The following is a 24,876-nucleotide window of genomic DNA, read 5'->3' as shown; positions in this document are numbered from 1 at the left end:
AATTGAATTGAATTTTAGCCCACCCGATTTGTACTTGACGTCATGTTATGACAGTGGATCTCTCTGTTGAGGAAGAGTAAATTCCAGGAAAGGTAAGAGATCTGCTCTATTGCTCTATGTTATAGGAATCATGGGATGCCCCACCATCCACCCACCCCATGAGATGCAGATCCATTAAGTGGAAACGTTCCATTGTTATCCAGAGTGCAGGAATTTAAGTTAAAGGACCTGGGTTCAAATCCTGGCATTGACACTTACACCCAGTCAGCTCCTTGAGGGCAGGGACTGGTTTTTACCCCTCTATGTATCCCAGCACTTAGCAGAGTGCCCAACACATTATAGGCGCTTAAAATTGTTTATTGATTGATGGATGTTTAGGCAAGTCATTTATTTCTCTGGGCCTAAGCTTCTTCCTCTGTAAGATGAAGATGTTGGACAAGGTAACCTCTAAGATTCTCTTGAGCTCAAAATGTGCCCGTACCTGGCTCTCCCTCATTCGGGTCTATTGGGTCTCCCAGGATGTAGGCTCAGGTTTTTTGTAGCAGCCTTCCCTTAGTGTTAGGTCCATAGTGCACTTTGTAAACTGCAACATGATAACTCTGCATGCTCTTGTGGGGATATTCAGCAGGTCTAGGTTTCGAATTCGAATCCCTTGCTGAATGTGATCTCAGACAGATGCTTTCTGTGCTGACTGATGGTGCCATGTCAGCCGTGGGCAGGGGAGGGGCAGGGGGAAACTTTCTATTAACCAGATGTAACTGGCCAGTGCTTGCACTGGATTTCGTTCTTCATCAATAATCACAGCCCAGGTCCTGTGCCCTCTGCCTTCATAGGTCTTCCAAAGTACCCCCTCTTTCAATCACCACCCTATTGTGTCTTTGTCCAAAAACTTAGTGAATTGCCAAATTGGCAAGCAATAAGTAATCTCTGCCTCCTCATCCCCTTCCCCACAGGTGTTACCTCTCCCTCCTTCTCTCCCTCCTCTCTCTCATTCTCCCTCTCTCCTCTCTCTTTCTCATTCTCTCTCTCTCTCTCTCTCTCTTCCTTCTCTCTCCTGTCTCTTTCCCTCTCCTCTCTGTCCTCTTTCCTTTCCTTTCCTCCCCCTCCTCTTCTCCTCCTCCTCCTCCTTCTCCTCCTCTTCCTTCTCTCTCTCTCTCTCTCTCCCTCCCTCCCCAATCTCTCCTATCTCTCTCTTTTTCTGTCTCTCTTCTATCTCTCTTTGTCTCTCTCTCTCTCTCAATTATTAATTCCCATGCACTTTGTTTTATTGTCTTATAGTTATCATTTTCTTTGATGAAAATATCTATGAAGTCTTTACTATTTGTTCTTTGACCCATGGTTCTTTTTTTTTTTTTTTGGCTAGGCAGTGGGGTTAAGTGACTTGCCCAGAGTCACACAGCTAGTAAGCATTATGTGTCTGAGGCCGGATTTGAACTCAGGTCCTCCTGAATCCAGGGCCAGTGCTCTATCCACTGTGCCACCTATCCACGGCCCCAGACCCATGGTTCTTTAAGATTAGATTATTTAGTCTCCTACATTTAAATCTTTTCCCCAAAGCAGCAGTAACAGCTAGCTAATGTGGGGTCTGAAATCAGGAAAACCTGAGTTCAAATCCAGCCTCAGACACTCCTAGCTGGGTGACCTTGGGCAAATCACTTAACCATGTTTGCCTCAGTTTCTTCATCTCTAAAAATGGGGATTGAAATAACACCTGCCTCCCAGAGCTGTGTAAGGATCAAATGAGATAATAATTGTAAAGTGCTTAACAAAGTGTCTGCTACGTGATAGGAACGCTACATAAATACCTATTACCCCATCCCCTTCCAGAGGCATTCTGATGATTTGCATATGTTTTGTATTTGCTTGTCTTACGAACATATGCATGTTGGCACATCCCTGGTAAACATAAGTTTCTTGGGGGCAGGGGTTGGTTCATTTTTGTCTTTGGATGCCTGCTCTCTTGTCTAGTACCTGGCACAGAGTGGGCATCTGATAAGTGTTGAGGAAATGAATTGAATTAAAACCAGATCACACCTAAAATTCAAAGCGGGGGGGGCAGGCAATCTCACTTCCAACTTGTGCTATGAACTTGTATAGAAAAGGTACCTTCACTTCCATACCCTACCACCATCCCCTCTGCCCTGGACTCTCTGAGCCCTGGACTATTTGCACTTGACAAATGGAAGGGGAGAAGGAATCAAATAATCAGTCCAGTGATTATCATGAAGCATGGGTTTGTTTCAAGCACATTCCTAGACTGGCTTCAAAGAGAAACCTGCCAATTTATCAAGCCCATTCTCCCAGTGACCAATAGTGTTAATACTGTTACTACTGCTACCACCACCACCTCCACAACTACTACTACCACCACCACCACCACCACCACTACTAACACCACCACCACACTACTACTACTATACTACTACCACCACCACCACCACCACAACTACTACTACTACCACCACCACCACCACTACTACTACTACTACTACTACTACTACTACTACTACTACCACTACTACTACTGACACATTAAGATTCACAAATCAGTATACTGTGGAGTTTCACAGCAGCCTGTGAGGTCTGATTGTCTTCATGTTTACAGATTAGAAAGCTGAGGCTCAAAGACTCAGTGACTTACCTATATATGATTGCCCTGCTGCTAAGAGTTTGAAGTAGGTTTGAACCCAGATCTCCCAGACTCCAGGTCACTGCCCACCGTGCCCAACTCCCTCAAAGCTACAACTTGAACTAGAAATTCTAAAGGCCCTCCTCTCTCTAAGTCAGGCAAATTGCAGGACCACCTGTAACTTTGAAGCCACGCACGGCCTCTCTATTTCATGGACATAAAGGTCTGTGGCCGGCCAGCGAGGTCAGAGCAGTGGCCTACAAAGGCCACAATCAGGAGTTTTATCAGCATGTAAGTGGGTTTTCTTCCCTCTTCTATGGCCACAATAGACCAAACCACCCCTCCCCCAACCCTGGCTACTTGTCTTAACAAGGCAACCAAAGTGAATGATTGTGTGTCAGCCCAGAACCAGTGCTGCAGAAACTGAACGCACGAGAGCAGCAGACCACTCAGCTGCCTCTGAGGAACGTGAGGCCACGTGGCCCAGATGACTTGTGTCTGCAGGTCAGGCTCCCTGTGATATTTGAAAGATCGAGGAGAACAGGAGATTTACCAGAGGAAGGGAGAAGATCGAATGCTATCCAGATTTTCAGAAAAGGTCAGAGAATAGGATCTTCCAATGAACTGGACTTGGATTGCTGGGAAAATTCTTGAATATCTTACTAAAAGGTGGTTAGTAAACATGGTGACGAGGAAGCTGTGGTCACAAAGAGCTGACCTGGCATCAGCGAAAGCAGCTCATGTCTGCCTGAGCTGACTTCCTTCTTGGGCGGAATCACCAAATTAGTGGATCAGGGGAAGGCTGTAGACAGAGTTCCCCTAGATTTGGGTGAAGTGTTTGATGCAGAGATGTGGGCTGGCTGGACAACAGTTCCGTTAGCTTTTTATTGTATTTCTTTTGGAGGTAATTGGAGTTGAGTGACTTGCCCAGGGTCATACAGCTAGTAAGTGTCTAAAGCCAGATTTGAACTCAAGTCCTCCTGACTCCAGGGTTCTATGCACTGAGCCACCTAGCTGCTGTCAGGTGCCTTCAGCACTGGCCAAATGACCAACTTCATCTTTAATGGTTGGATGTCATCTCGGAAGGACACATGTAGGGGATGCCCCGGGGGGGTGCTTGGTGCTCTTCTGTTTGACATGTTCATCAGTTACTTAGATAAAAGTAGAAACAGCATGACATAAAACTGGGAAGAGCAGCTAACAGGATGAGTAACAGTCAGAAAGAACTTGGCAGGCCAGAACATTGAACAAACATTTTAATAGGGACAAATACAGGGTAAATGTTTAACAACCAGCTTTCTGAGGGAGGAAATATACCCACGACACACTTTCAAGTTTAATCAGCACGATTAACATTTTCTTCATCATTCCTTACATCGAGACAATCAACAAAATGATAAATAAATCAAGCCCCGATTTGTAGCATTTACTGAATTCCAAGGTGTAAATGCTCACAATGAAAATTTAGTGATTGACTCTCACGAGCCAGTCCAATCTGGGTCCAGCATGCTCCTTGATAAATGTGAATTCTTACATTTGGGTTATTATGGTTAATATTTAGATTATTACTAATGGTTACTTAATTCACAAACACAAGGTGGGAGAGGGATGGTTTGTCTGAAAAAGATCTGTGTTTAAGTGGACTGCAAGCTTGGTATGAGCTAACAGTCAGTCAACAAGCATGTATTTATTAAGCACCAACTATGTGCCGGGCACTGTGCTAAGTACTGGGTATACAAAAAAAAAAAGGCAAAAACAGTCCCTGTCTTCAAGGAGCTCACATTCTAATGGGTAGACAACATGCAACAGGTATGAACATATCAGATATATACGCGATAAATGAGAATTAATATCAGAGGGCAGACACTAACATAGAGGGGGACTGAGAAAGGCTTCTTGCAGAAGGTGGCATTTGAGCTGACTCTAGAAGCAAGCCAGGAGGTAGAGATCAGGGGAGAGGGCATTCCAGAAATGAGGGACAACCAGGAAAAAGGCATAATTGAAAGAGGGAATATCACGTGCAAACCACAGCAAAGAGACGGTGTCGCTGGACCATGAAGTGTTTGAGAACAGGGGGAATGAGGTGACTGGAAAGGTAGGAGGGAGCCAACTTGCGAAGGGCTTTAAAAGCCAGTCCTGGATGTAATAGGGAGCCACTGGGATTCATTGAGTAAGGGGATGACATTAGGAAGATCACCTTGGCAGCTGAGGGAAAGATGGATTAGAGCAGGGAGAGACTTGAGGCAGGCAGACTCACCAGAGGACTGGTGTATTGATCCAGGCATGAAGTGATGACGGCCTTCACCAGGATGGTGGAAGTGTCAGAGGTGAAAAGTAGATGTTTGCAAGAGATGTTGAGAAGATAGAAATAGTAGGACTCAGCAACATATTGGATATGATGAGTGAGAGGTCAAGGATAAGGATGATGATGATGATGATGATGATGATGATGATGGTGATGATGGTGAAGGTGCTGCCTCACTCCAGGACCCTGCTGTTAACCACTCCCCTCTGGATTTTGTTAATAAGCCCAGGTCCATAAACTCACTGGTATTGTGAGCCTGGGTAACCAGAAGGATTGTGGCATCCTCAACACTAACTGGGAAGTTAGGAAGAGGGGAAAGTTTGGAGGAAATGACTTCCCCGAGAGCTAATGCGTTCTTGGGCTGCATTGAGATCCCTAGGATCATAGAATCATAGATTTAGAACCGAAAGGAACCTTAGAAACCATTGAGGCCAGCTCTCTCTTTCCTTCATTTTCTCTCCCTCTCCCTTCCCCCCTTTCTCTTTTTACAAGTGGCCAGTAGCATTAAATGACTTGCCTAGGGTTACACAGCTAGTGTATAGGATCTGAGGCTGCATTCAAACCCAGGTCAAACTCTAGAAGCAGCTAGGGGATGCCACAGAGAAATTGCTGGACTTGGAGTCAGGATGACCCCAGTTCAAATCCAGCCTCAAAACATTTACTAGCTGTGTGGTCACATCATTGAACCTCTACCTGTTTTGGTTCCTTGACTATAAAGTGGGGGTGCTAACAGCACCTACCCCCCAGAGTTGTTGTTAGTATCAAAGGAAATGGTCTTTGGAAAGTGTATAGCACCTGGCACAGAATAGATGCTGAAGAAATGCATATTTCCTTCCTTCCCACCCATTATACGGATTATCCCAAGAGTCTTAGTGTAATTTAATAAGCTCATGACATCCCACTGGCTTCTCAGAATGAGGAAGCGATAGCTCTGCTGTACTATGCCCAGGTCAGACCATGTCCACAATGTTGTGTCCACTTCTAGATGCCACTTTTTTTCCCAGAGATTTATGTACAGGTTTGAATCCAGAAATTAAGGTTAAATGCATAAATATTGATAATTTCAACTCAATTCAGAATGGTTTCAGAATGATGTGATACAACATATTTAGAATAAAAACAGCAGAAGAGCACCATTTTTTGGTTTTTTTGATATACATTAGGTGCAACATTTTTTTTTTCTCAAGGACAGTGTTTTCTGGCATGCTAAAGTACACACCATAGCAATATGACTTACATATGAGTTACAAGAATCTAGTTAAAAATAACTGGGAGAAAATAAAACATTAAATGTCGGTCTGAAATATTTGTGCTAACAAACTGCATTACCTGAAAAACATCAACACCCCTCTGGAGCAGATTCAGGGCATGAGCAGTTCTAGCTGGTGAAATCAAGACTTCACTCAGAGAAACAACAAGGTAAAGGCCTAGAGAATTATAAGACTGCAGGATTTCTGCTGCTCTCTGTGCCTAACTGCTTAAAAATTAAGCATTTCTACAAAAAAAGGTACAGTCATATCCAGTCAGTTCTCCCCACCCACTCTGCCCCACCTAAGGGAAAAGCCACTGAGGTTTAGGAAAAAGCAGATCAAATAAGATATTAATTCACATAGAAAAAAGTAATCCTTTTGTTTCTTTTTGTTTTTTGTTTTGTTTTGTTTTGTTTTTAAAAAAAAGTCCCCATTAATATGCAGCAATCTCTTAAGGAACACTAGTGAAATGTAATTGGAGGAAGATCGAGAAGGCTCTGGCAAAAATAGACCTGTTCTAACGTGTTTTATAAAGTGACAAGCTAGTGCCATGGTCAAGGTGCACGGTCCACACCGTACGATTTTGGGGGTTTGGGCTAATCTCACTTTCTAAATCACTGCTAGCAAGTGGTCCAGAAACTGCAGCAGCCACCACTGGGACCCACAGATGCTACTTTTTAGGAAGGATGCTGATGAGATGGAAGGTGACCAGAATGGCGAGAGGCTTTGGTGACATGGCATATAAGAATCAGTCCAAACCAGGGGTGTTTAGCCTGAAGGATACATGAGGAGGAGGGACGCTGAAGAATTTGAAAGGGTGTCTGGTCGAAGAGGGAATAGCTTCATTCTGCTTGGCTCCAGTGAACAAATGAGGAGCATTGGGTAGAAGGTGCAAGAAGGCAGATGTCAGCTTAGTGTGAGAACAAAATCCCAAGCAATAAAAGCTGCCCCCAAGCGGGAATGGGCTGCCTTGGGCCATGGCAGATTCAGTCTAGTTGGAGATCTTCCACTGAAGGCTGAAGGACCACTTGGGGGGGGGGAGGTCCTTTTGACAGTGGGTGGGACCAGATGGTCTTTGAGGTTCTTTCCAGCTCTGAAGTCCTGGGGTTCTTTTTTACCTTGAGATCATAGACTATATTTATATTGAGCCTACAGTGCAGTGGTGTTAGAGGCCCTATGATGAAGTGGAAAGAAGGGCTGGTCTTGGATTCAGGATCAATCAGGGACTAGTCCAAGCTATGACATTTACTTGTCCCTTAGCCCCTCTGATCCTCAGTATTCCCATCTGTAAAATGGTGGTGACAGCACCTACACTACTGCCTCACAAGGGCATTGTGAGAAAAGCACTTTAGGAGCTATAGTGTTATAGACCAGAAGTGTCATCATTTTACACAAAGGATAGCACATTTTTAATGACAGAATATTTTGTAGGGTGGTGCAGGGGCCTCTAGGGAGCGTCAGAGGACCTGGGCTTGGCACAGGGGCAGGGGTGGGCTGTGACCTTAGACAAGCAACTTCCTTCTCCAGGCCTATTTGCTGGTGAGGGAGACTGGGATAAATCTTCTTGGAATGCCTTTTGCTCTGACATTCCACGACTCATATCGCAGTGGCAAATATGTAACTGCACCTCAGAGAGCCTGATTGTCTCCTGGGGAAAAACACAGGGAGAACAGAGCTTGTGGGGTTCAGAACATCCAGCTTTATCCAATCCAGCCACTTGAGTTAGGCTCCTGCTGTGTGAAGGCACTGGACTTGGCCTCAAGGATCCAGAGATAAAACCAAACATGATGCCTGCCCTCAAGAAGCTGAATTCTAATGCAGGGATGCCACTGTAAATAGATAGGTGTGGATATATGACCCTTTCAGTCTGTCACCAAGCATTTATTAAGCACTTAGTCCCTGCCAGGCAATGTGCCAAGTACGGAGAATACAAAGAAAGAGAAAAACAAAAGAAAGCATCACCAAGGAAGGCACTGACCAGTGGAAGAGCACTCGGTGTGTAGCCTGAGGGTTCAAACCAAAATCTAATCCTAAGTACTATTTTATTGCATGTGTCACCTTAATGCAAGTCTCCTCACCTTCTGGGGCTTCAGTTCCCTCATTTGTAAAACGATAGTTGCGGTCCCTTTGGGTTCTAGGACTGTGACCCAGTGAGTTTTATTTATAACTTCTCTGGGCCTCAGTTTCCTCATTTATAAAACAAGAGAGTTGGACGAGATGGCTCCTGAGATCCCTTCTAGTTCCAAGTCCATGATCTATGATCCCTTAACCTCTCTGGGCCTCAGTTTCCTCATCTGTTAAATGAGGAGTTTGGGCTAAGTGGCCTCTGAGTCCCCCCCCAGCTCTAGGTATAGAATCCTATGAAGTAAGGGGATGAGGAAAGGCTTCCCATAGGAGGCAGCCCATGAGCTCAGGAAAACTCAATTCTGGATGTCTGTAAAGAAAAAAGGAGCATTGGCTTGCATGGAGGACGAAGTTGTCTTTTCCTTCCTTACCTCCAGCCATTTGTGCCAGGTAAAGCTGCCAGGAGCCCATAAGAGGTTATTCATCTTGGGGTTGACATTGCTGCAAACGTCTGAGCTGGCCTGCCCCACTCCTCCTTCACGATGAATGCATTAGCTGTTTTGATCCCCTTACACAGCAAACTTGGCAGGCTTTTCTGTCATTCGATTTTATTCAAACCTTGATCACCACACGCTGCTGAAGAGAGAACCATGCAGGGAAGGGTAAGGCACACAGGGTAAGATTTCAGAACGAGGTGAAGCAGGACCTGGCCTTCCTGGATACCCAGTACTTGAAGAGGCTTTCAGAGAGCATCAGCCTTCCCATTACTTTCTAAATATAGCCAGGCCTCAGGGAATGCTCTGCAAATACAGGGATGGACTGGAGAATCCATTCACAGATAGTCATTGAGCAGCTGCTGTGTGTGAGGAAGGAAGGAAATAAGGGAGAGGGAGAGGGAGGAAGAAAAGGGAAGGAAGAAGAAAGGAAGTAAGAGAAGGAGAGAGGAAGAAAAGAAGTGAGGGAGGAAGAGGGGAAGAAATGAAGTGAGGGAGGAAGGAAGGAAAGGAAAGGAGAGAGGGAGGAAGAAAGGAAGTGAGGGAGGAAGGAAAGAAGGGAGGGAGGAAGGGAAGAGGGAGGGAAGAAAGGAGGAAGGGAGGGAGGAAGGCAAGGAGGAAGGAAATAAACATTTATTAAGCACCTACTATATGCCAGGCACTGTGCTTTACTCATTTGATCCTCTCCACAACCCTGGGAAGTAGGTGCAATTATTATCCTCATTTTTGTTTTTCAGTCGTGTCCGAGTCTTCATGGCCCCATCTGGGGTTTTCATGGCAAAAAAATACTGGAGTGATTTGCCATTTCCTTCTCAAACTCATTTTATAGATGAGGAAACTGAAGCAAACAGGGTGAAGTGATTTACCCAGGGTCACACAGCTAGTAAGCATCTGAGGCCCGATTTGACTCAGGAAGATGAATCTTCCTGACTTGGTGCTCTGTCTATCCACTGTGCCACCTAGCTGTCCCATATTTGTTCGCAGAGGAAGCCATTTACTCATCTCTTCATGAGTGTGTGTGTGTGTGTGTGTTATATATATATATGGTTCCCTCCACAGATAGAACGTAAGCAAGGACTCTCACTTCAGTCCCTGTATCCCTAGCACCTAGCCCAGGGGATGTAACACAGTAGGTGCTTATGTAAGTGTTTGTTGATTGACTGGTTGATTGGGAAACCAAACCACTGGGAAAGAGAAAAAACACAGTTCTGAGGGTTATTAGCCATGACAAGAGAAATAATTTTTTACTCAGCTGAGTTTAGCAAGAAGCCCCTTTTTATTTCCGGCCTTGTTAAATACTCCTAAAATGTGTTCTTTTTCTGTGTGTGTGAACATATGTGAACCTTTCTCTGCTGATTTAGTACCTCGCAGTGCCTGTATTTCAATCTCAGCAATCATTCTACAGCACTGTTATAAAAGGTGTGAAGAGAATGTGGGCAGCCCCAAGGACATGCACTGGATTTTTAAGATGCATCTCTAATATTAATTTTTTTATGCTGTGCTTTTACTTACCCTCAAAATGGGACACCAGGGAAAAATCCTATTAATTGAGGGTAGCAGTTAGGTTTAATCATGGTTTTACTGTAATTCTTTGAAATATACAAAACCATATTATGCTAGAGTTAGGGACAATTTTGAATCCAAAAATCTAATTACAATTCACTGCATCTGTAATGTCACTGGGGGTATTCCCTCAGCCCATGCAGATCATAACCCATCCATGCCTTCTCACCGTGCACCATTCTTGTTCACCTTCTCATGTAGCTTCTCCCCAGGAGATCCTTTTCTAGGGTACACATGAGGCACTCAGGACGTTCACCACTCTCACCCCTCTCCTTTTCCAATGTGACATCTGTGATGTCACTTCTTGAGTATAGGTTACCTTTGGAAATGTGCTGCTGCTGATGTCTGTACATCTCCTTCAGATGACCTGGAGACTGACTGGGTTTCAAGAGTCACAACCTAGAACATCCCAGGGAGAATGTTTATATTGAGCAGATGGTTCTTTGGCCTCTGCTTGGGATGGTTCAGAGCACCGCACAGTTTCCAAATTCAGTCTACCCCAATCTCTTCCTCCTAGTAAACCGAAGACCCAATTTCTTACTCATCTGCAGTGCCTATTCCAAATAACTATAGTAATGAACTAACTCAAAAGATCCAACTGAAGGATTAGCACTTTCCATCCACACAGTTTTTCCTATGTGGATTGTCAGTCTTTTGAAAAATCGTGGACCAATCATATTAAGAACAAAATTAGGTGAAGAACAAAATACTTTTATGAAGCTCTTAACTTTGGGATACCAATTGTCTAGAGCGAGAAAGAAAGAATTCTGAAATAGGAAGGAGCCCACAAAGTTCAGACAGCTGCCAACTCTTCTGCAGTATGTTAAACTTCACGGAGTAATAAGACATCATAGGGCTAAAGCCGAAGCTGGAAGGAACCTCAGTCCATCTGGTGGAACCCCCTCATTTTTACAGATGAGTAAACTGAGGCCCAGAGAAATGAAGTAATGTGCCCATGATGAGGCTTGAGAGGTTAGGACCCCTCAAAAACCAAAGTACAAGATGGGTTGTCTGGAATGAATTCACAAGCTCAAGCAATCTTCAAGTCAAGTTGCAAAAAGTTTATTGTTACGCTTTTCAGCGGGCAAGCATTCTTAAGGAACCTGCAATCTTAAAAGAGTATAGCTAAAGTTTGCATAGTATAAAATGTGATAAGACATGTGTCAAATATGCTAACTAGGTGATTCAGGGTGGGATTAGGGAGTGGTTAAGGAGTGGTCAGTTCTTAAAGAAACATGCCCTTGTATCTACTGTGTAGGCATTTTACCCGGAGTTCACTGGGAAAAGCCCACAAGGGGGGACCACATGGAGGTGTGGTTTTAGGCCTGCTATGTCACTAAGTTAACTAGCAGTCAGGGTAACTGAGAGTTGTCCAGTCTGCCACCAATCAATGTCTTGTTTGACAAGATAGGTGTAGGGAGTACACATATGTCTTAAGTCTAGAATCCAGATAATGAGGAGTCCAGGATGTAGATAATGAGGGAGGGCGGTAGTATAGATAGTTCAGTGGGTAAAAATGTCTTTATGACCCAGTGCAAAGCCAGTTCAAACTATTAATTCTTTCAGGTGCTGTTTGGAACTGCACCAAGGAGAGAGATAAGGGTCTTGCTGGGGTCCACTCATAAGTAATTGTTAGGCACAGTGTCCTTGGGGTGAGGAGAAATTGTCAGAGACAGCGTTTCTGAGGCTAGGGAGAAATTGGGGTCCAAGTACAAGCACCCAAACATAAGCATCCAAGCACCCCATCACCCAGAAGTCGCGCAATGTCACACAATGTTAGAAGTGAGATTTTAACCCAGGTCCTCAGAGACAACGCTCTATGGTCTACCCTGTCTGTTCATGTTCCTAATTATCCATTCTTGGGAGTCTTGTCCCCAGTTTGAGAATATCTCATGGTACATATTCCCTAGTTCTCTTTCCCTTCTCCCCACCCCACTCTGTCATAGTGGTTTTGATCCCTCCAGAGTGTATTGTCTTTTTCTTCTCAGTGAGGAGGAAAGTATTTTTAGTCCCCAAGCAGAGGAAGTATCAAAGTATCAGGGACAGGAGGTTTGTGGGCATCTTGATAATGCTGTGACCCTTTTAACAGTCCTGCATTTGGCCCTGTCTCTTTGATCAGTAATCAAAGATGGAAATCTTTAAATATAATTTTGAAATGTGGTCTCTCCCCAGTGACCCTGAAGCTCACTCAGTTTTCATGGAAACACTGGACAATTATGATGTTTCACCTTCTTGCCCACTGAAACACTGTAAACCTACAGTGGACCAAGGAGGAAGCAGGCCCTTTACCTTCTAACAGCGGTGAAGGTCACAAGATATGTATAGAGGCATCCATTTTTGGACATGGCCCCTGTGGATTTGTTTTCCCTGACCATGCTTACTTTTTACAAGGATTGTGGGGGGTTTTTTGCTTTTTTTCTTTGGGGGAGAGAGGAGCTATCGATTGTTGTCCAAAAAAAGGGAAGAAATAGGGTCACTAAGACATTTTTTTAATGCACAGAAATCAGAAGGAAATAGGCAGGCAGGATAGATAGTTCTGAAAGTAACATTTTGGCATATGCTTTTTTAAAAAATCAAATTGCACGTAATAGAGATTTATGAACTCACATATAATCCTGTTCTCCTGTTCCCCTCTGGATATAGAAATGTTTGTTTTTCAGAATAAAAATAATTTTAAATGGAAAAGAGAAAAAGTCTTTAAAAGCTAGAGGATACTCAGAAGAAATCAGATGTCTTATAACAGAAGACCTTAATGTCACCTTGAACAAGTTGACTTTTTTTCCCCTCTTGGATCTTGAGGTGATAGAGATTTTGCTAAGGGCATGGGTCAGCTCTAATGGCTCTGTGTAAGAGCTTATCACTCAACATTTTTGAAAATCAAAGAGGCCTAAAGCCTTGGCCCTTGGCCAGATGGAACAGTGATGCCTTCTGAAGAGAAAACCAGTTGACCTGTTAAGATAGAGAGCATTTAAAGCAGTTTCCTGGCTTCATTTTTAACATGAGTTCATTGAGCAAAAGAACAGGTTATCTGGGGAAAGGATAAAATAGAATTCCTTAGAGAGTAGTTCACAATCTCTCTCAACATCCCCTTGAATTCAATTTAATTTGGTTCAATTTAATAGGCATTTGTTAAATGCTTCCTGTGTGCCAGGGAGTGCTAGGGATAGATACAAAGACAAAAACTAAACCTGGTGCTGCCTTCAAGGAGCCTCCACTTTACTGGGTAGGGTGACAAGTTCGAGAAAGCCTCAGCTGGGACTCCCTTTCATCTCTTCTCTCTGGCCATCTCTTCCTCCCTTGTCTGCTCTTCCGGTTCTGAAATCATGGTACCCAAGAACAAAAGGCCTGGGCCTGTGGTCCCGGTGACAGAGATGGTAAGGGGTTATGGTGTGAAGGGAGACAGAAGCAAGAGCAGTTATGGAATCAGTGACATGGCAATCTCACTTCTTGTCCTCTGAGACTTCCACAAGCTGCCTTGATGACGCTTCTAATTCCCAGTCCTTGTAGGTCCTTGAATCCTGGAACTTCTCACCTCTTCCCTACTTCAGCCAGGAGCCCCTGGGGGTCATATCTCAGACTTGGCTCTCACTTATAACCTTCAGTGTCCTAAGCTCTGAGCTTTCCCCCTCTAAGACAGTTTCCTGTCCTTCTCAGCTCTCCACCTCCCTTACTCCTTCCATTTTACAGAGAAGGAAACTGAGGCCCAGGGAGCTAAAGTGATTTGTCCACAGTCACCCCAGCTAGTAAATGTCAGAGACAGCATTAAACCCTATTTTTATGACTCGTAAGTTCAGTCCGTTATCTACTACATCACACTGCCCTCCTAGAGGAAGAAATGACAGATGGGGTGGCTGAGCCACTATTAGTGATATTTTAAAAATCATGGAGAATGGTAGAGATACTGCAGGAGTGGGTATACATTGTTTTTTAATTTTCAAAACTGCCTTTCTTGCCTGTGTTTCCTTCTGTTTTCCTTGGACATTTTTAAAAAGTATTTGAAATGGCTTCTTTTGGGGGGGTGGGGCAGGAGAGAATCACTTCTGCTGTCCCCACTTCCACTCCCAACTAACTCAAAACAGTTTTCAAAAAAAAGGAGAATTTTTAGACTATAGGTTGGTAAGTTCTACTTTAGGTCTAAACAAACTGTCAGAATATATTGTTAAATAGATGGTTTGTTAGCATTGAGACAGGGAAGCATCGATCACTAAGAGCCAGCATGGCTTCATCAGGAACAAGAAATGCCAGACCAATCTTATTTTCTTTTTTGACAGGGTTATTAGACTGGTAGATCAGTGAAATGCTGGAGATGTAGTTTATGTACGTTCATCAGAGCAAAGTCCACAGGAATAACAGTGTCAGAGACAAGATGGAAAAATGTGGGCTGGATTCTAATGTTTGGATCCAAGATTGGTTGAATGGCTACAAAGGGTGGGGAACCTGCGGCCTTGAGGCCACCTGTGGCCCCCTCGGTCTTCAGGTGCGGCCCTTTGGCTGAATCCAAACCTAACAGAACAAATCCCCTTAATAAAAGGATGTGTTCTGTAAAACGTGGACTCAGTCAAAGGACCACACCTCTGGGCTAGAGTAGTCATTACTACCAAGGAGTAGTCGTTGATTTCTTTGATGCTAATCAAATATGCTGATGAGACAGAACTTAACAGAGTAGCTAATACTTTGGATAACAGAAACGAAATCCAAAAATCTCTCAAAAGTTTAGGGGGGAAAGTGGCCTGAATCTAATAAAATGAAATTTAATAAATATTGATATCATCTTACACTTGGGTTGGAAAAATTAATTTCACAAGAGATAAAGAGGGGGGTGGCTTGAATTAATGAATAAATTAATAATAATAGCTAGCGCTTATATATCGCTTTAAGGTTTCCAAAACACTTTGCCTTTACATTTGATCCTCACAACCCTGGGAGGTAAGGTGTTATTATTATCCTCATATTACAGATGAAGAAACTGAGGCTGAGAGGTTAAATGACTTGCCTAGGGTCACACAGCTAATAATTGTTTGAGAACAGATTTGAGCTCTTCATGATTCTAGGCTCAGCTCTATCCACTGTACCACCCAGCTGCCTAATGAATGAAGATTTATTAAGCATTTACTGTGTGCCAACCATTGTGCTAAGGACTGGGTATACAAATACAAAAACAGTCCCTGCCCTCAAGAAGCTTATAATCTAATTGGGAAGACCACATGTGTTGGGGAGTAATGTGTAGACAGCGATTCATGTAGATGTTCTAGTGGTCTGCAAGCTTCATATAAGTCAAAAGTATGACAGAAAGAAAGGTAAAATAATAATAGTTTGCGTTGAAAGATGTTCTGTACAGAAGGAAGGAGGTGACAGCACATTAGGCAGACACATCTCTGGTGTCGTATTTGGAAGGACCTTGACAAAATGGTGTGCATATCTAGAGAAAAGGCAGACAGGATGGCAAGAGAACTGGAGACTAGGACACATAAGGATAAATGGGGATGGTTAGCCAAGAAGAGAAGCCTTGGGCCATACCTGGGGGCTGTCTCCAAATATTTGATAGGCTGTTGGTCACGTGGATGTCTGTTTAACCTCATAGGACAGTGCTAGCCAGGTCCAGTAGGTAGAAGGAACAGAGAAGGAGATTTCAGCTCAACTTAAGGAAAGACTTCCCGACAATTAGAGCTGTCCAAAAGTGAAAAGAGTTGCCTCAAGAACTGTTTCCCCATCCCTAGAGCCTTCAGGCAAAAGCCAGATGGTTGTTTGTCCACAGAGGGGATTCCTGGTCAGGTTGGACTTCATGGTCTGTGCAATACCTTCCTATAGTGACATTCTGTGTTTATGAACCTTGAGTAATTTCTGCCTTCTTAACCTCAGTCCTGGAGGACACTAGTCCTCCAAAGACAAATCCAGTGTTCTTTGCCCTCTACCCCCTTTATCGCCAACCTCTTAGAGTAGTCATGCTCCCTGCCTTCACTTCCTCAGCACCACCTTGTGTGTAATCTGGCTTCCATCCCCACTACTCCCTGAATTCTTCAAAATCACTATTAACCTCCTCACCCCTGACTCTGTTGTTGTGTTTTTGTCTGGGTTGTTGTGTTTTTTTTTTCTTTTTCTGCCCTTCTCTTTGATCTCTCTGGAGCATTTGATCCTGTGAACCAACCCCTCCTTCTTGGTCATCTATCCCCTGGCTCCTGTGAAACTGCCTTCCCATAATGCCCCTCCTACCTCTCTGAATCCCAACCCCAACATCCAATGCCTTCCCCCTTCCTCTAAGACTATCTTCCATTTCCACCTTCTCCATCTTCTTATATGTGCAGTTATTTGCATGCTCATCCCCTCTCCCTCATTAGCATGTGAACTCCTTCAGGTTAGGGATTGTTTTAACCTTCTTTCTGTCCCCAGCCATTAGCAAAATGCCTGGCGCGTAGTAAGCGCTGTATGCTTGTTGTCTGACTGTTTTGCTACCATCCTGTTAGCTAGTTCCTGGGATATTCCCCCAGATTCTGGCTTTCTTTTCTTCTCTCTCTAGACTCTCTTCGTAAGTGATCTCATCCACATCCAGGACTTCAGTTATCACTTCTATGCAAACACCTCACAAATCTGTATCTCCACCCACATCTCCACAGCCCCAAGCTCTCCCTAGAGCTTCCCACAACTGGCTGCTGGATATTTCCACCTGGGGGGCTTACTAGCACCTCCCACACAATGTGTCTGAAACTGAATTCATCATTGTCCTTCTTGAACCCAGCCCCTCCTCTAGCTTCTGTGTTTCTGTTAATGGCACCACCATCCTTCCAGAGTCCTCTTTTGGAGTCAATTTAATGCAAAGAGTTAGGAGGCAGCAGGGAAGAGCTCAGGGTTTGGAACCTACATTTTAAGCCCTTGGTAACCTTGGGCCAGTCACCTTCCTTCTTTGGGTCCTGTTTCTTCTACTGCAAAATGAGGGAGTGGAACGGAACAGCTTCGGAGGTGTCTTTCAGTTCCAGATCCATGACCCCTCACACATTCCCTCTCTGTCATGCCACATATGCAGGCACCAGCTAGATCCTGTCCTTGACCTCCATATGGTTCCTCAAATCCAACCCCTACTTTCCACTCAAACTCCTGCCTTTATAGTTCAGGATCCAGTGTAAGCGGGGGATCAGGCCAAGTCAACAAGCCTTTATTAAGCACCTGCTATGTGCCAGGCACTCCAAGTACCAGGGCTACAAAGAAAGGCGAAAACTGTCCTTGCCTTCAAAGAGCTTACAAAGTAATGAGGAAGACAACATACAAACAACTACATATGTAATATAAACAAGATAAATTTGATATAATCAGCAGAAGAAAGACACATGAATGAGGCCCAGGATAGATGTTTTGCAGAAGATGGGATTTTACAAGAGACTTGAAAGAATCTGGGAGAACCAGAAGATGAGGATGAAGAGGGTGAGAATTCTAGGTATGAGAGACAGCAAATGAAAACACCTGGAGTCATGAGATGGATGGGAAGGTGGCCAGAGTCACTAGATTATAGATTAAGGTAATCAATAAAAACAGAAAGGTAGGAAGGAGCCAGATTGTGAAGGGCTTTAAAAGCCAAACAGAGGATTTTATATTTGATCTTAGAAGTAATAGGGAGCCACTGAAGTTTAGTGGATGATGGGGTGATAGAAAATCTCTTTGATAGCTGACTGGAGGATAGACTGGAGTGAGAAGAAATTTGAGGCAATTTTAGGCTATTTTAGCAGTCCAGGTGTGAGGTGATGGGGACCTGTACCAGAGTGGTGGAGTGTTAAAGGAGAGAAGGGGAAAGAGAGGAGAGATGGTGATAATGTAGGATCCACAGGAACTGGCATACATTGGCTATGTGGGGTGAGAGAGAACGAGGAGCTGAGGATGACGCCTGTGTTGGGAGCCTGGGAGACTCAAGGGATGAGTTCCCTCAACAGGAAAAAGGAAGTTAGGAAGAGGGGAGAGTATGGGGGAAGAGAAAGAGGTCCGTTTGGGAAATAATGAGTTTGAGATGTCTTCACCTACTGCAGTATCTGTCACATAGAAGGGCCTTGATGAATGCTTCTTGATTGTTTAATTAGTTGGGTTTTTTTCTAAACTGTTGTCATTCCTTCCTTCCCTTCCCCTCCCCAGCTACACTGATGAGCAACCTCTGTGCTGCTTCCTCAGTGATCATCCTAACACACCACCATGAGCATGTCTTCCCTCCACTCAGAAGCCTCCTGTGCCTCCCCACTGCCCACCAATCCCAGTATCATATCCACTCCTGACTCTAGCATTCAGTGCCCTGTTTCATCTGTCTTCACTCTGCCTCTCCAGCCTTACCTCATGCTGCTCTCCCTTATCCCTTCTATGTTCCAGCCAAATTAGACTCCCTTCTGAGCCCTGTTTCCTCCTCATTTCTTACCTCCATGCGTTGGCTCATTTGGTCCCCCAGGTTGAAAATTAACTCCTGGGGCAGCCAGATGACAAAGGACCCGAGTTCAAATGCGGCTCAGACAGTAACTGTGTGACCCTGGGCAAGTCACTTAACCTCTATTGCCTCCAAAAATAAATAAATAAAATTAAATTAACTCCCCACCTTAACTACATCTGTTCAAGTCCTGTCCTTCCCTCAAAAGACCCAACTCAAATGCCTCCTTCTTCCATCAATTCTTCCCTCACTCCCCACCCAAGAGAAATCAACACCTCCCTCCTAAAATGTCACAGTTCATTTTACTTAGACCAGTCCTTTACCTTTGTCACTTTTCTTTGCATATTAGATTGAGATAATATTTGTAAAGCCTTTTGCAACCCTTAAAGTGCTATATGAATGCTAGCTATCATTGTTATCACTTATTCAAGTACTTCTTCCCCACATAAGGATATACACTGTTCAAGAGCAGAGCTTTTGTGTCCCCAGCATCAAATATATCAATTATGTCTTCCATGCCCAAGAATGAATTGGTAACTGTGAAAGGAAGAAAATTAATTTGGCCGTAGAAACCTCCTTCCATAAAGAGCTAAGGTAAATAGGGTACCCTTGGGGAGAGACAGGAGGCAGCATGTGCCTGCCATGTCAAACCACTGCTACCACTTCAAACATCACCCTTCCTCATGTCTCTATGGAGACTGTCCAGGACCCCAAATCCAAGAGCCCCAGGAATGGCAGTAACATACACACACACACAAACACACACACACACACACACACACACACACACACACACACACACACACACACACACACACACACACACCCCACAGCCCACCGGGCCTGTTTTCCCCGTAGCAGTCATCCAGGGAAGCAACCTCTTTGGACATGCCAACTGGCAACTGCTTCTGGAGGGGCTGCATTCCCCTCCTCCTCTCCCCTCACCTTCCCACACACACCCCCACCACCTTAGCAACTGCAGCTACCGAAGACCCAGAAAAGAAAGTTCTTGACACCAAAGTCCTTGGCCCCAGATGGATTTGATTTTGATCTGTGGAGTTGAAATTAAAGAAGGTTCATTACCATCTGCTAAGGGCCACAGTGCCTTTTTAAAGGACCTGCCACAGAATACTCCTTATATGCTCTACCTCCCCCATTAGAATGTGAGCTCTCTGAGAGCAAAGAGTGTCTCCACTCTTCCATTTGCATCCCCATTTAATAAATGTTTTACCTTTCATTTATTCATTCGGAAGCCTCTTGGATAGTTCCCCCATGGCTCACAGCAGAGGCCTGAGGTGTATGCGGCTCTTTCTGCCTCTTCCCTAACCCAAAGCCAGTATAGTCTGGGGAGAAGAGTCTCATGGCACTGGACAAAGTCGCTCAAGCTATCCTTGAGTATAAGCTGGAGAGATGGGGGCTACACCAGGGTACAGTTGGCCACATTTTGAACTGATTGGATAGAACCAAGCTGTTGTCAATGGCTTAATGTCAGTGTGGAAGGAGGTCTTACGACATAGGTGACTTTGGGCCTCAATTTCCTCTCCTGCAAAAAGGAAAGGCATGAGACTAGAGGGCCTCGAAGGTCCTTCCTAGCTCTAAATCCATGACTCTATGATTCTCTGTGTGCCCCAGCAATCTGTCTTTGACTCATAGGCTGGTTTATTTGCATTTTTTTTTTAATTTTAGGCAATTGGGGTCAAGTGACTTGCCCAGGGTCATACAGCTAGTAAGTGACAAGTGTTTGGTCTGAGGCTGGATTTGAACTCAGGTCCTCCTTATTTCAGGGCCAGTGCTCTATCCACTGTACCACCTAGCTGCTCCTTATTTGCACTTTTTTAATCAATGACTTGGATGAAGGCGTTGATGGCATGCTTATCAGATATTCAGATACACAGAGCTACAAGGGACAGGTTACACACTGGATGACAAAACTAGGATCCAAAAAAATCTCAACCTGCCAGAATATTGAACCAAGCCAAATAATAATAACTCACATTTCTATGTTGTTGTTGTTGTTGTTGTTGTTGTTGAATCATGTCTGATTCTTTGTGACCCCATTTGGGGTTTTCTTGGCAAAGAAATTTCAATTAAATAGCATTTTCATAAACATATCGCTTCCACCATCTCTTCCCCCATTAAGTGAATTTTTAAAAACAAAATAAAATAAAGCCTTCAATACATAGCTGAATAGTTCAACAAAACATATGACCACATTAGCCATGTCTGAATGTATGCCTCTTACTGCATTCTGGTTTCCTCCCCTCTGACAGTAGGTGAGTGGGATGTTTCATCTTCAGCCCTCTGGACCCACGATTTTTCATTGTCATCATCAGAGTTCTCAAATCTTTCGGAGTTGTTTTTCTCTCTAATGTTGTTATCATATACATTTTTCTCCCATTTCTGCTCACTTTACTCTGCATTGGTTCATAGAGGTCTTCTTAGCTTCCTCTGAAACGGTCTCATCATTTCTTATGGCACAATAATATTCCATTACATTCAGCTACCATGATTTGTTTAGCAGTTCTCCAAGTGGAAGACAGCACCCTGCCCCCACCTTCTTAGTTTCCACTTTGAGGCTGCCATGAAAATAGGTGCTATAAATATTTTTGTGCGTATATATCCTTTCCTTCTTTCTTTGATCTCTTTGGAGTACAGGCCTAGTAGTGGTATAGCTGGGTCAAAGGGTGTGCATGGTTTTGTTCCAGATTGCTTTCCAGGAGAGCTAGACCAATTCACAGCCCCACCAACAATCTGCTAGTTCAAGCATACCTTATTTTATTGCTCTCTGCTTTATTGCACTTTGCAGATATTGCATTTTTTACAAATTGAAAGTTTGTGGCATTCCTGCCTCAAATAAGTCTATCTGTGCCATTTTTCCAATAGCATGTGCTCCCATCATGTCACATTTTGGCACTTCTCACAGTAGTTCAAACTTCTTCATTATTCTTATTATATCTATTATGGTGATCTGTGATCAGTAATCTTTAATATTACTGTTGCAGTTGTTTTGGGGGTGCCGTGAACCATACCCATATGAGACAAGGAACTTAATATGATGTTCTGACTTCTCCATTGATCCAGTGGTTCTTCTGTCTCTCTCCTTCTCCTTGGGCCTCCCAATTACCTGAGACATAACAGTATGGAAATTAGGCCAATCAATAACCTTACAATGGCCTCTAAGTGTTCAAGTGAAAGGAAGAGTCAATTGATATGGCAAACTTCATTGTTTTATTTTAAGAAATTGCCACATATATTGCTAATCAGTCAGCAGCCATCAACATCTAGGCAAGACCCTCCACCAGCGAAAAAGATTACAACTTGCTGAAGGCTCAGATAATGGTTAGCATTTTTTAACAATAAAGTATTTTTTACTTAAGGTATGTATATATGTGTGTGTGTGTATGTATATGTATTAGACATAATACTATTGCACATTTATAATATAAACCTAACTTTTATATGCACTGGGAAACCAAAAAATTCATGTGCCTCACCTTACTGAAGTGGTCTGGAACAGAACCCACAGTATGTCTGAGGTATGCCTATATACCTGTTTTCCCACAGGCCCGGCAACATTTGTCATTTTTGTCTTTTGTCATCTTTGCCAGTCTAATAGATATGAAGTGGAACATTAAGGTTACTTTAATTTGTATTTCTCTAATAAATTTAAAGCATTTTCAATGTAGTTTTTTTTTGTAAATAGTATTTTATTTTTTCCAATTACATGTAAAGATAGTTTCAACATTCATTTTTTATATTATGAGTTCCAGAGTTTTCTCCCTTCCCTCCCCCCTCCCCAAGATGACAAATAATCTGATATGGGTTATACATGTGTAGTCATGTTAAACATATTTCCACATTAGTCATCAACATGGTTGTTGATAACCCAGATTTCTTCCTTGGAACACTGCTCATTTATATCATTTGACCGCTTATCTATTGGAGAGTGGCTTTTAGTCTTGTAAATTGAACCTGCTCCTTCTAATGTCTTAGATACAAGACCTTTATCTTTATGAGAACTTTGAGTTCATCACTGCTTTGACAGTAAGGAAGAGAAATGTTTCATCTTCAGTCCTCTGGACTCATGATTTGTCATTATCATGAGAATTCTCAAGTCTTTCGAAGCTGTTTTTCTCTCTGTTGTTATCATATACTCACTTTACTGTGAAACTTGTTGCAAAGATTTGTTTTTCCAAGTTACTTTTTAGAATTCTGTTTTATTCTTTGTTATAGGGGATGAATCTCAGAGGAGGGGTCGGGAATACAATGGGAAATGTAGATAATGTAAAAACAAGAGATATCAGTTAACATGTTGAGCATCCACAGAAACGAAATAGGGAACTTCCTAAGAGAAGAGGCTTCAGAGGAGATGCTCATGAGTTCTCCTTTGGATATAGCGAATTGCATACGCTCATGAGATGTCCAGGCTGAAATGTTTGGTTTCACACGTGGGACTGGGGCTCGGGAGACCTGAGAGTTGTCTGCATTGAGGTGATCAGTGGAATTCGCGGGACTGCATTTCTTAACTCCTTGAAGAGTCTCAGGACTTCTTTGAAGCACACAGCTTGAGGGAGATCTCCTGCAGTCGGCTTGCTGGGAGTTCCAGTGATTCCGTCTCCCTCTCGAAGCTACTTTGTGTGATAGTTTTCATTTTCTTCTCTGTGCCCAGTTTGTATCCACTCAGTAGCATCTGCGCTTCTTAAGAACCAACACTGTCTCCTTTCGTCTCTGTCTCTCCAGCCCCTCCCACAGTGCCTGGCCCAGGGTGGGCGCTGAAGTGCTTGTTCGGTTGAATGGAAGCCGCGTGTGGTGGCTCATGGCTGGAATCCTTCCTTCTAGTGAGGCTGAGGCTGGCAGATTGCTTGAGGTCAGGAGTTCTGAGCTGCAGGAGGGCTGAAGCTGTTCTTCACATCCACGTGATTATGTGGCTACTCTTAAGTCCAGCACTAGCTACTACGGTGAACCCTGAGGAATGGGGGTAGGAGAGAGTAGCCTCCAGGCTGTGTAAGGTGGAGTGAACCAGCCCAGGTAGGAAATGGAACAGGTCAAAACTTCCATATAGACGCACCCCGTGGGGCTGGGCCTCATACTTTCTACCTGGGAGAAATTGCTTCCCAAAATAAATGTATAAAAAAATGAAAACTAATTGACATTTAGGAGGATTCATATAAGATCATATGCACATATTAGCTTCCCCCCCCACCTCAAGAAAAAAAAAAGATTCTCATGTCTTAAAACCTGATTCTGACTTAATTGGATAGAAAATGTCATGACTTTATATGTGTAAAGATTATCCTATTTCTTACCTTCTCAGTGGGTGGGGGAAGGGGTGGACAGAGAGAATTTTGAACTGAAAATTTAAATTTAAAAAAAAGAAAAGAAGCCACCTGGCGCGGTGACTGACACTCTAGGCACGAAGTTAGGAAAGCCTGGCACAGAGTGAGTGCTTACTAAATGCTGACAGACTGACCTGGGGCCTAATCCCAGCACGTGCCAGTTTTTTGACCATGGGCAGATCACATCAACTCAGTCTTTAAAAAGGAAAAACAAAAAAGATTGATGCTGTCTTTTTTTTTTCACATTACCTTCCTTTCCAAATATTTCTCCACTGTCTTCTTTCCTGCCCTCCTGTGGAGCAGCTAGGTGGCGTAGTGGTTAAGCCTGGTGTCAGGAAGACCTGAGATCAAATCCAGTTCTAGACATTTACTGGTTGTGTGATCCCGGGCAAGTCACTTAACCTCAGTCTACCTGTTTCATCAACTGCAAAATGGGGATAATACAGAGTTGTGAGGACCAAATGAGCTATGTGTAAAGGGCTTATTAGCACAGTGCCTCGGCACATGGTAGGTATTTAGTAAATGCTTGTTTCCTTCATTTCTTCCTTCCCCATTTCCCCCCACCCTGTCTCCATCCCATCCTCCTTAATAAAGAATGAAAAGTAAAAGTGAGGGAAAAATATTAAGCAAAACTAACCCACACACATCTACTGAGTTTGACTGTGGATACAGTGTTTTGAATTCATTCATTGTATCTCCTTGAGTTTGGCTCTGCTCAGCTCTAAAATGGGGATAATATAACATGATAGAGGGCTGGCCGTGGAGTCAGGAAGGACTTGGGTCAGTGTGGCTTCTGTCTCATACTAGCTGTATGATAATGGGCAAATAAATCATATAACCTCT

General features: G+C 43.6%; 1 protein-coding gene across 5 annotated transcripts in view; it reads left to right on the top strand.

The window, feature by feature from the left end:
• KCNAB2 (potassium voltage-gated channel subfamily A regulatory beta subunit 2) overlaps positions 1-24,876 on the top strand; it is a 196,394-nt gene that overhangs the window by 8,273 nt on the left and 163,245 nt on the right. For 3 of the 5 annotated variants that reach the window (XM_020975276.2, XM_020975282.2, XM_020975258.2), the window contains exon 2: positions 19-92. The exons of the other annotated variants lie outside the window; for them this stretch is intronic. The gene's annotated coding sequence lies outside the window, so the exon portion shown is untranslated. The remainder of the gene's footprint in view (positions 1-18; positions 93-24,876) is intronic. 5 annotated transcript variants of the gene reach the window in all.

The sequence above is a fragment of the Phascolarctos cinereus genome, unplaced genomic scaffold, assembly GCF_003287225.1.
Source record: "Phascolarctos cinereus isolate Bilbo 61053 unplaced genomic scaffold, phaCin_HiC Scaffold_726;HRSCAF=1367, whole genome shotgun sequence".
Classification (NCBI taxonomy): domain Eukaryota; kingdom Metazoa; phylum Chordata; class Mammalia; order Diprotodontia; family Phascolarctidae; genus Phascolarctos; species Phascolarctos cinereus.
Note: the sequence above shows the minus strand (reverse complement) of the source record. Positions and strands in the feature narration are given on the sequence as shown.